The 10,970-nt window shown below is 44.8% G+C and overlaps 1 long non-coding RNA gene across 1 annotated transcript; it reads left to right on the top strand.

Annotated features, from left to right (window-relative positions):
- The first annotated feature begins 413 nt into the window (after positions 1-413).
- LOC115460482 lies at positions 414-9,991 on the top strand. Its single transcript, XR_003940507.1, has 3 exons — positions 414-494; positions 3,111-3,224; positions 9,764-9,991. It is a non-coding gene; the product is annotated as an uncharacterized LOC115460482 (long non-coding RNA).
- The last annotated feature ends 979 nt before the right edge of the window (positions 9,992-10,970 follow it).

Raw genomic sequence — 10,970 nt, 5'->3', positions numbered from 1 at the left:
CTTACTTGGAGATAATCATACATGTGGTACTCATTTAAAAAAAATGGATACCGCTCATCTTGCTTTACTGAACAGCTCCAGAGAAATACCGCTAGATCAGCGCTGAAGAACTCCCTAATGCTCAACGCTAATGAGATGCAAATATAGGCGCGCTCATAGTGCTGAGCATTAGGAAGTTGTTTGGAAGTTAAGGGGGAGGATGGTACCTGGCGCATGCACTCAAGAGTTATTTATTATGCAGAATTCCAGAAGGAGGGAAGGAGGAGGAGGAAGTCCCAGTATCCTGTGCAGCAACTAAGAAGAGGATGGGAGGGAGAGCAACCCGATCCAGACACAGAACCCAGGCAGAGCTCTCCCCAGGCACCGGCAGCCCTGCCGCCGTCCCTGCCTTCACCTCTCTCTTTCCGGCTGCTCAATTTTGTTTTTCTGGACCAATCCTTGCTAAGGATAAACTGCAGTATCTGAAGATTTGCTCTTCATTAGGCAGAAGTCAGGTGAGTAAAGTCCAGAAAGTGTTTGAGGGAACATAAAAATACCAGAACAGCTGCCAGCAACACTGGTCTCCCCATTCCTCTCCTTAGCTCAGCACAACCCTAACGCCAGCTCTGAGCTAGCGTAACGTTGATGGTGGAAAGAGTGCCCTTGATTGGCACACTGTCCGCTGAGCATTGGCAAGGAGTAGGGAATCAGCTCATCGGCATGCATTTGCATGCTCATTGCACTGGGAGCCAGTGAGCTTATTGGTTCACACGCTTGTCAGCTTTCGGCATTGTGCACTAGCAAATGCGGGTGTTAGACTAATGGCCTTTTAGGGTCCGCATTTGCTTTTGAGCATCAGGGCCAGAGAGGGAGAGCAGACTGTATACAGAGGGGTGGTAGGGGGGGATTATTTATATACATATCCATTGTCAGCTAAACTTAAGAGACTATTTTTTCAGCTGAAAATTCATGTTAATTTACTTGCTTAAAACTAAGCCTTATAAATTTTGGCTGCCATTCATTTGCCTAGATTTATGAACTTAGTGCTGAAATCAATGCTAAACTCCCACTTTGTTTTCCATGCCCTGAATCTGTCCCTTTTATGTGCCTACAGTTAGGAGTTTAGTGAAATTTTGAGCATAAGGTCAGCCCTAATACATTTTCAAAAGATGACAATTCAGGAGCATAACTCTCAAAGTTAGGAGCACAAATCCTTTGATTAAATAGAAAGGGAAATGTTACACAGAGAGGAGCATGAACAGTTCCCAAGTTCTGGTGCTGCTCCAAATTATCCTTGGTCAGGTTAAACTTCTTGTATTTTCTATTCAGCACTCCTTGCTGGCTCTAGGCCTCTCTTAATCCTGGATTAACCTACAACCAGGATTTACAAAGAGGGTGAACTTTCTAACCTGAACTTTAGCCGAAGTCTCTGAAATGTGCTTTCTCTGCCTGGATACTGCATGCGTGGGGTCACTGGAGGGCAGGTTTCGCAGCTCAGGTGAAGGGAAAAGTGGGGGGGAGAGGCTGACTTCTTGCCATTTCATTCTCACATGATGAAGTGTTAACTTAGGTGGGATAAACTACCAAGTCATTACACCACAGCACTGAAATCAAACGAGCTCCTTGGGGAAGGACAAAATTTCCCAGAATCCAATAGGCAGTGCAAAAACCTCAAGTCTTTCCCATGCAACCCCACCCAACTGAAAAGAAACCACAAGCTAGTATTGCCTGGATATCAGTCCTCCCACCCCCTTCCTTCCTGTGCAATCTGAAATCATATGAGGGATAAAAAAATACTACAGATCCCACAATGCACTGTCAAAGAAACCCAAAACCCTAACTGGATAAGAGTCAGATAACTTTATTAGCATGACAATTTTTTCCAATGTGTTGTCAAAGTAATGCACAAAGTAGTTAAAAAGAAAATAATCCATTGTGAAGAAAGAACATTAACAAGGGCAGTTTCAAAGTTCTGCTGCTGGCCCATATCTCACTGGTGAGGTTTAATTTCTTGCCTGGTGGTAGGATACAATAGGCTGTGCTGCTCGAGATGCTGTTTGTGCTGTTTCCTCCAGCATTATAAACAGGTTTTCCTGCTCATTCTTTTGTTAGTTCTGTGAAATTTCCATAATCCAATTGTTTCTATTTCTCTAGTATTGCTTTGTATGCAGAATCTGGCCCAACATCTGGTTAAAGATAACTGAAGAAATAAGTGGCAGCATAGCCATCAGGCAAGACTATGTGGTTGCCTAGGGTGGCAGCTTCTTGGGAGGAGGGCACAAAGAGCAGCAGAGTTTAATATTTATGAGGGACATTATCCATGTGAGCTACTGTTAAGGCAGGTTATTTTACCACAACTTGTGCTATTTTAAGACAAGTCTCATTGTATGAGATGACACTGAAACCTGGGTTACCAGCAAAATAGCCCATCTTAACAGTAGGCCATGTTGATAACTTCCCCTCTTTTTCTATTAGGTCTAACTAGATATTTAAAGGGTATATCTTGGATAAGGAGGTAATTTAGAAACCTTGTGGGGGGGGGGGGGGGCATTTGCACTTTTAAATAATGAATATAGATATACAACAGGTAATTTCAGAAAAGGTGCTACTTATTGGTTTACATGGAATAGTCAAGGTTTTAAGGGGCCCAATTACTAAGGGACTCCCATGCGGTAACCCAGAACTACCACCAGCCCGACAGTAGTTCCACCCCCAGCAAGCGCCAATTCCGGCGCTAGCAGAAATATTTTTTTTCTGCAGGGGGTTACCGCTGGGTTAGTGCAAGAACCCTTACAGCCATCTCAATGGGTGGTGGTAAATGCTCCCCCCCTGAAATGGCTGTACGGCAAGTGTGAACTTACTGCAAGGCCATTTAATTTTTGGTTATTTTCACCCGCGGCGATAAAAGGGGCCCTGGCATGCAGCAAAAACGACCGCTGTCATTAGCGCAGGGCCCCTTTTAGCATAGCTTAGTAAAAGGGCCACTAAATGTTTATGTCTATTTAAAACTTAATGAATCACCACTCCTGGCCCAGGCCACTTAGGGGTGAAAGACATGGTTAAAATTCAAAAGTCATGAAAAGAACGCCAATTTGTCTGAATGTTTTTATTTCTAATCTGTGGTCCCTTAGGCTGTATATCCTGAATGTGTAACAGAGAGGAGGCATTCCAGATGTCATTTCTGTATAAGGATCAGCAGTCCAGCATGTTCTTTCCAATCTGATGTCCTGCGTTGCTGTTCTTTCGTAAGCTGGGCTGTTGGGAATTTATAAGATTTTAAAGTTTTTGAATGCTTTACTTGCTGTCTCCCCCTCACTCCTTATTCTTTTCAAATTGGGAAGCACTGAAGTTGCCAGTCATCCTGATTTCAGTAAGTAGGGCAGCTGGTAGGCAGGATTCTTAAACCAGCAGATCACCAGCCTGCTCAACTCTGCTCCTTTCTTCCGCACCTGGCTCTACTGGCTCCTGAAGTGCAGGTCTGGTAGCTGACCTGGTCACACACTCTCCACTGCACCTCATCTCCCTCTTCACTTCCTGTGAGTGAGAGAAACTTGGAAGGAGGCAAGAGGGAACTGGGACATCTTGGGGACAGTGAGCACATAGTTCATTAAACATTTACTATACTGCTAAACTTTAAGCAATTCAGGTCATATTCCACACATCTGGTGACTATGTGGTAAATTGAACCTAAGGTTATCAAAGGCAGGCCCAGCTGAAGTTGGGTCTCCCCTAAGAGAAGATAACAGCACCCTGAGACATCCAGAAGATGAATACAGCACAAAAAGCTGGAGTGCAGTCTCAGGGTGGTGATGGTATTGGGGGGTGGTAGAAAGAGCAGCACCTTCAGACACCCAAAGAGGGGATACAGCCTGAGCAACTGAAGAGACACAGCACTGACAGACAACTGGAGAGAAACCTCAGGGGAGAAAACCCAGAGCACTGCAATCCTTTCTTCACCCTCACAGATCCTTTGTTGGATTTAGTTACTGTCCTTGACACCATTCTAATACTGAGTTTCACACAGCAATATTTAACAGTTGGTTAAACAAGTCCAACATCCAGACCAGTCTTCGTAGAGGAGACAATGAGGTTCATTTTCAAAGCACATAGACTTGCAAAGTTACATAGGTTACTATGAGGGGCATTTTTGATAAGACGTCTAAATCCAACTTTGGACGTTTTGTTGAAAATGTCCAAAAATCAAGTGTTGAACATGGCCATTTTTGAACCTGAAAAACTTCTTTTTGTTTCGAAAGCCATTTTCTAGATGTTTTCTGTATAGTGTGTCTATCATTTTCGACCATTTAAAATTAAAAAAAAAAGTCCAAGTGAAAAACGCACAAAACCAAGCCATTGGAATGTATTGGGAGCCAGCATCCTTTGTAGAGCAGTGGGGCACCCTAGGGGGCACTGCAGTGGACTTCACATAAAAGGTCCCAGGTACAAATCTCACCATTATCCCCTTATATTGTACGGTGAGCCCTCCAAAACTCACCAAAAACTTACTGTACCCAAGTGTACACCACTACAATAGCCCTTATGGCTGCAGGTGTCACCTATATGTGGGTACAGTAGGTTTCTGTGGGGGTTGGGAGGGCTTACACTTTCCACCACAAGTAAAACAGAGCAGATAATGGGCCTGGGTCCCCTTCTTTATAGTGCACTGCACTGATCACTAGGCTACTCCAGGGACATGTCTGCTGCTTTAATAGGGCTGTCCATAACATCTGGAGCAGTCATCGAGGCTGGTATATACTTTTTCATTCACATCTATAGGGGGTGGGAGGGGGTCAGTGACCACTGGGGAAGTAAGGGGGTGTTCACTGACCCCTCCCACTAAGGGAGTTACGGCACTTGTTGTGGCTTACTCATTATTAAAACAGGTCTAGACCAAAACGTCCACCTTTTAGCCCTGGATATTTCTGTTTTGTTCCATTATGGCACAAAAATGTTGAAGTAATAGGAATGCCCAAATGCTGCTGTTCTGTTTACTTAGGAGATTAGCGTGCAGTTAACCAGAGTATAGAACACCACTGGAAAGACTCAGAACACTTGAACCAAAATCTTCTTTAATACCAATTAAAACAAAAGGAAATAATTTACAGTTAGATATGCTGGACAAGAGTCTCTGCCTTGCAGAACTGGGAGTCTGTTCTCTACCAGCTCACCCTATATATAAGTGGAGCTGGGAGGTCTCAGCACCCAGTTGAGAGTAGATGTTGTCAATACTTTTAAACAGGTAAAACCTTGATTATTTTACAGTAGCTTGAAGGGGGAGTATGCAACAAGGTACAGCAAGTCAGTTTACAGTTCTTAGAAAAGCATGCTGCAGACACTCTTAACCCCACTGGAGACTGAAAGGGGCAGGCTAGAGGCTACTAGCCCACTATACACAGGGACAAGGACCAACCCATAGGAAAAGTCCCATGAGACATAGGGAACAGCAACATGTGCTCAGGAAGAACAAATCACAGAGAACTACCATGACATACATCTGTAGTCCTACCCTGCTTAAAGACACAGGGACTAAATCTGTCTATAAGAAAATACATATAAACAACATGTACCCTGCCTCCATGCAAATGGGGGCAGAATACTCACCCTCAATATGCCACTGACCATAGGAGCCAACTTTTCAAAATTATTGGGGGTGCTAAGCCCAATGGAAATAACCCCTCCCTGGACACATACAAGTAATTTTCTCAATATTGGGGTGCTCAAACACCCACAGAGTCGGCTCCAATGCCACTGACATTCCCCCATGTGATTTGGACACACTGCAGACGAACAGCAGGGAAAAACGTCTACAAAATTAGTTTCAAAAATGGGAATTTGAACATTTTTGTGAGAAAAACATCTGTCTGCTGGTTTATGCCACATTTTGGATGTTTTTCTATTTTGAAAATGAGCCCTTATATAATTTAAATCTATGTGCTTTGAAAATTAGCACCTCAATCTCTTAGTTTCTAACTTGAAACAATAGAATAGTAGGTAGACTCTGAATTGTTTCTTCTGATAATTACACAAGTTCCATGGGAGTGAATGCAGGTAGATGCTGAAGTGATGAGTATCAGATGGTTGAATATACTGTATATAACCCAGGTCTCACCCATGCGCCAGCTCCAGCTCCAGCCCCAGGCCACAAAAAAATATCTCAGATCAGTCTTGCACTTAGGGCCAATCTCCCCTCACTCATCAGTTCCAGCACACGTGGAGGGGCATTTTCGAAAGAAACGTCCAAGTTGCAATTTGGATGTCTTTGCAAAATTCAAAATCCAGGGGTGGGGAAACCCATATTTTCGAAAAAAGATGAACATCTATCTTTCATTTCGAAAATACCATCAAAGACGTCCAAATCCTTAAATTTGGACGTACCTAGATTTGGACGTCCTTGGATCTGGATGTTTCTGACTTTCGGCGATTTTCGAAATCAAAGACGTCCATGTCAAAAACGTCAAAATGCAAGCCATTTGGACGTGGGAGGAGCCAGCATTTGTAGTGCACTGGTCCCCCTCACATGCCAGGACACCAACCGAGCACCCTAGGGGGCACTGCAGTGGACTTCAAAAATTGCTCCCAGGAACATAGCTCCCTTACCTTGTGTGCTGAGCCCCCCTGAACCCACTACCCACAACTGTACACCACTACCATAGCCCTAAGGGGTGAAGGGGGCACCTACATGTGGGTACAGTGGGTTTCTGATGGGTTTTGGAGAGCTCGCTGTTTCCTCCACAAATGTAACAGGTAGGGGGGGTATGGGCCTGGGTCCGCCTGTCTGAAGTGTACTGCAGTACCCACTAAAACTGCTCCAGGGACCTGCATGCGCTGTCATGGACCTGAGTATGACATCTGAGGCTGGCACGAAATATTTTTAAAGATGTTTTTTGAGGTTGGGAGGGGGTTAGTGACCACTAGGGGAGTAACAGGAGGTCATCCCCGATTCCCTCCGCTGGTCATCTGGTCATTTTGGGCACCTTTTTGTGCCTTATTCATAATAAAAACACGTCCAGGTGAAAACGTCCAAGTGTTCATCAGGGACATCCTTGGTTTTTTTTGATTATGGGTCAAAGACATCCAAGTGTTAGGCACACCCAAGTCCCGCCTTCACTACACCTCCAACACGCCCCCTTGAGATTTGGACGTCCTTGCGACGGACTGCAGTTGGAGATGTCCAAAATCAGGTTTCAATTATACCGATTTGGACGTCTCTGTGAGGACGTCCATCTTCCGTTTTTTGTCGAAAGATGGACGTCCTTCTCCTTCGAAAATGAGCTCGATAGTCACTTCTGTCTGCTACTTATTTGTTAAATTAGAGAGATACACATCGAAGAGTAAATGATTGAATATATGGAGACTCAAGGTTGAGGGCTTGAAATGGGGTGGCCCATAAGGGGGTCTGTTTTGACATGAATGTTCTGATACTCTTCAAGTGTGAATACTCACATTGTTAGATGTAAGGGTTAGGAGTAAGTGTATATTTAGGCTATCTACCCAATAGATTTGTGTATGTTGGATATATTGGGTACAGGTGGTATTTTTACCTCTTGTTTTGTGTTATTTTGAAAGACAACAATATTGGAGACAGGAACATTTGGGCACTACCCTGCCTTTATAGGTCAGGGGTAGGGGTTATAAGAGTCCAACAGGCTTATTTTCAAAAGAGAAGGACACCCATCTTTCGACACAAATCAGAAGATGGGCGTCCTTCTCACAGGGTCGCCCAAATCGGCATAATCGAAAGCTGATCTTGGGCGACCCCAACTGCTTTCCGTCGCGGGGACGACCAAAGTTCACGGGGGCGTGTTGGAGGCATCCTCGACCCATAATGGAAAAAAAGGGCGTCCCTGACGAGCACTTGGATGACTTTACCTGGTCCTGTTTTTCTTATGACCAAGGCATAAAAATGTGCCAGAACTGACTAGATGACCACCGAAAAGAATTGGAGATGACCTCCCCTTACTCCCCCAGTGGTCACTAACCCCCTCCCACCCTCAAAAAACAACTTTAAAAATATTTTCTACTAGCCTCAAATGTCATACTCAGGGCCATTGCAGCAGTATGAAGGTCCCTGGAGCAGTTGTAGAGGGTGCAGTGCACTTCAGGCAGGTGGACCCACGCCCATCCCCCCTAACTGTTACACTTGTGGTGGTAAATGTGAGCCCTCCAAAACCCACCAGAAACCCACTGTACCCACATCTAGGTGCCACCCTTCACCCGTAAGGGCTATGGTAGTGGTGTACAGTTGTAGGGAGTGGGTTTTTTTTTTTGGGGGGGGGGGGGGCTCAGCACACAAGGTAAGGGAGCTATGTACCTGGGAGCAATTTCTGAAGTCCACTGCAGTGCCACCTAGGGTGTCCGGTTGGTGTCTTGGCATGTGAGGGGGACCAGTGCACTACAAATGCTGGCTCCTCCCACAAACAAATGGCTTGGATTTGCTAGTTTCTGAGATGGGCATCCTCGGTTTCCATTAGCGCCAAAAATCAAAAACGACCAAGTCTAGGGACGAACTAAATGTCATGATTTGGGCGTCCCCGACCGTATTATCAAAACAAAAGATGGACGCCCATCTTGTTTCCATATCACAGGTTTCCCCGCCCCTTCACTGGGACGTTTTGCAAGGATGTCCTCAGCAAAACTTGGGCGTCCCTTTCGATTATGCCCCTCCAAGGGGATCAGCAGTATCTGAGGGAATCAACAGGGGCTGCTCTAGAGTTCCTTGGGGGTGGCCAGTGGCTTGTGAATCAAATAATTAATAACATTCTGTTTGCTTTTTTGGCTGCTGCCAGACACTGCACAGAATACATCAACATATTGTCAACAAAGACACCTAACTACTTTTCCTCAATGGTGACTTCTCATGTGCAACTGAGTGCATGTAGCCATAATTTGGGTTATTCCCAATGTGCATCACTTTGCACCAGTAGAATACCAGACCTCAATTTTTGGGTGGGCCTGGGGGTGGACTGGGTGGGCACAACCCATGCCTTTCCTCTCTGCTGATGAGTCCTCTCTAGAGTACCACCGAGCACTCTTATCCCTGAAGCAGTCAGCCATGCATTTCCAGCTGCCAATGCCAGCACCCCCCCTCACATGCTCAGTTCAGTTGGCACCACCATGCATTTGTGCATATGTGTGTGTGTGGGGGGGGGGGGGGGCAGTGCTGGTACCTGGAAATGAGCTGCTGATTGCTGCAGGGATGAGACTGCTCATGGGGGCTACAGAAAGAACTATTCAGCTGGTGAGGCCTTGGGATCCCCACCAGCCAAGATATTAATTTTTACTGCTTTGTGGCAAAAGGGAAGGGGGGAGTAGTAGGCAGAGAGGAAAGGCATGGGTTGTGCCCACCCAGTCCACCACCAGGCCCACCCAAAAATTGAGGTCTGGTATGCTGGTTAAACGTGCACTGCCATTGGATAGGCCTGAAGCAAAACTTGGCTCTGCCACTGCTTTACACTTGTCCACATTAAATTTCATCTGCCATTTCGATGCCCAGACTTCCACCTCACAAGCTCCTTCTGCAATTGCATGTGATTTAACAACTTTGAATAATTTTGTGTCATCTGCAAATGTGATCAATTCACCCATCATTCCTATTTCTGGGTCATTTATAAAATATGTTAAAAATCACTGGTCCCAGTACTGATCCCTGTGTCACTCCATTATTCACCTTTCTCCCTTCAGAGAACTGGCCATTTAACCCTACTCTCTGTTTTCTATCTTTAACCAGTCCCAATATACATCAGAACATTATCTCCTATCCCATGGCTTTTTAATTTTCTCAAAGGGTTCTACAGAGCTCCGCTTCAGAAGCCACTCCTTCGTCAGGAACCCCTGAATTGGACACTCAAAGCATCTGCACATGGCACATGCTGCTCCTCAAAATGGCGTTTTTGGACTTATTCAGTGGTCAAGATAAGTGTTATATAATGTTTGATTGACAAATTGATAACTATCATGTACTGGCATGATCACAGAGTGACTTGTTAAATTTGGTTTATCACAGTTTATTTCACTTTTGGTGCACATTACACAATAAAATGCACACAGTTGTGTTCAACGATGGTGTGATATTTCAACTGCGGTAATGAGAATTATCTCACCCGGCTGTTTATCTGAGAAGAGCATTGTCTCTTTATCTCTGTTTGAATCTTACACTGAGGACTCAACAATAGAAATATTGATTTTCATTAGTTTTGTATCTCTCTGACATCGCTCTTCAATAAGAACAAACAGAGTATTTTTCTGTTTTGCACATTGATTTTTTTTTTGACATATAGTTCCCTGGAGTGTATTCAGTGTGCATAATAGCATCAGTAACAGAAAAGGGGGGGAGGGGGGAGAACAGATAGAAGGCAGCTGATATAGCTGCACCAGAGTGACACAGTGAAGGGATTCTTCTTTGCTGTGTTCCAAAGTGTCCCCACTGTCCCCTTTTATTTTATTTATTTAGATTTTGCTCATACCTTTTTCAGTAGTAGCTCAAGGTGAGTTACATTCAGGTACTCTGGATCTTTCTCTGTCCCAGGAGGGCTCACAATCTAAGTTTATACCTGAGGCAATGGAGGGTTAAGTGACTTGCCCAAGATCACAAGGAGCAGCAGTGGGATTTGAACCAGCCACCTCTGGATTGCAAGGCCAGTGCTCTAACCACTAGGCCACTCCTCCACTTGTTATTCTTTAGGGTTCTACATGGAATGTTGCTACTCTTTGAGATTCTGCATGGAATCTTGTCACTCTTTAGGATTCCAGAATCGTTGCTGATCTGCAAGCGCAGGCTTCTGTTTCTGTGAGTCTGACGTCCTGCACACACCTTTTTCAGTAGTAGCTCAAGGTGAGTTACATTCAGGTACTCTGGATATTTCTCTGTCCCAGGAGGGCTCACAATCTAAGTTTGTACCTGAGGCAATGGAGGGTTAAGTGACTTGCCCAAGATCACAAGGAGCAGCAGTGGGATTTGAACTGGCCACTTGAACTTGGATTCCAAGACTACT

Source organism: Microcaecilia unicolor, chromosome 1 (assembly GCF_901765095.1).
Source record: "Microcaecilia unicolor chromosome 1, aMicUni1.1, whole genome shotgun sequence".
Classification (NCBI taxonomy): Eukaryota; Metazoa; Chordata; class Amphibia; order Gymnophiona; family Siphonopidae; genus Microcaecilia; species Microcaecilia unicolor.
This window is presented reverse-complemented; position numbering and strand designations above follow the sequence as displayed.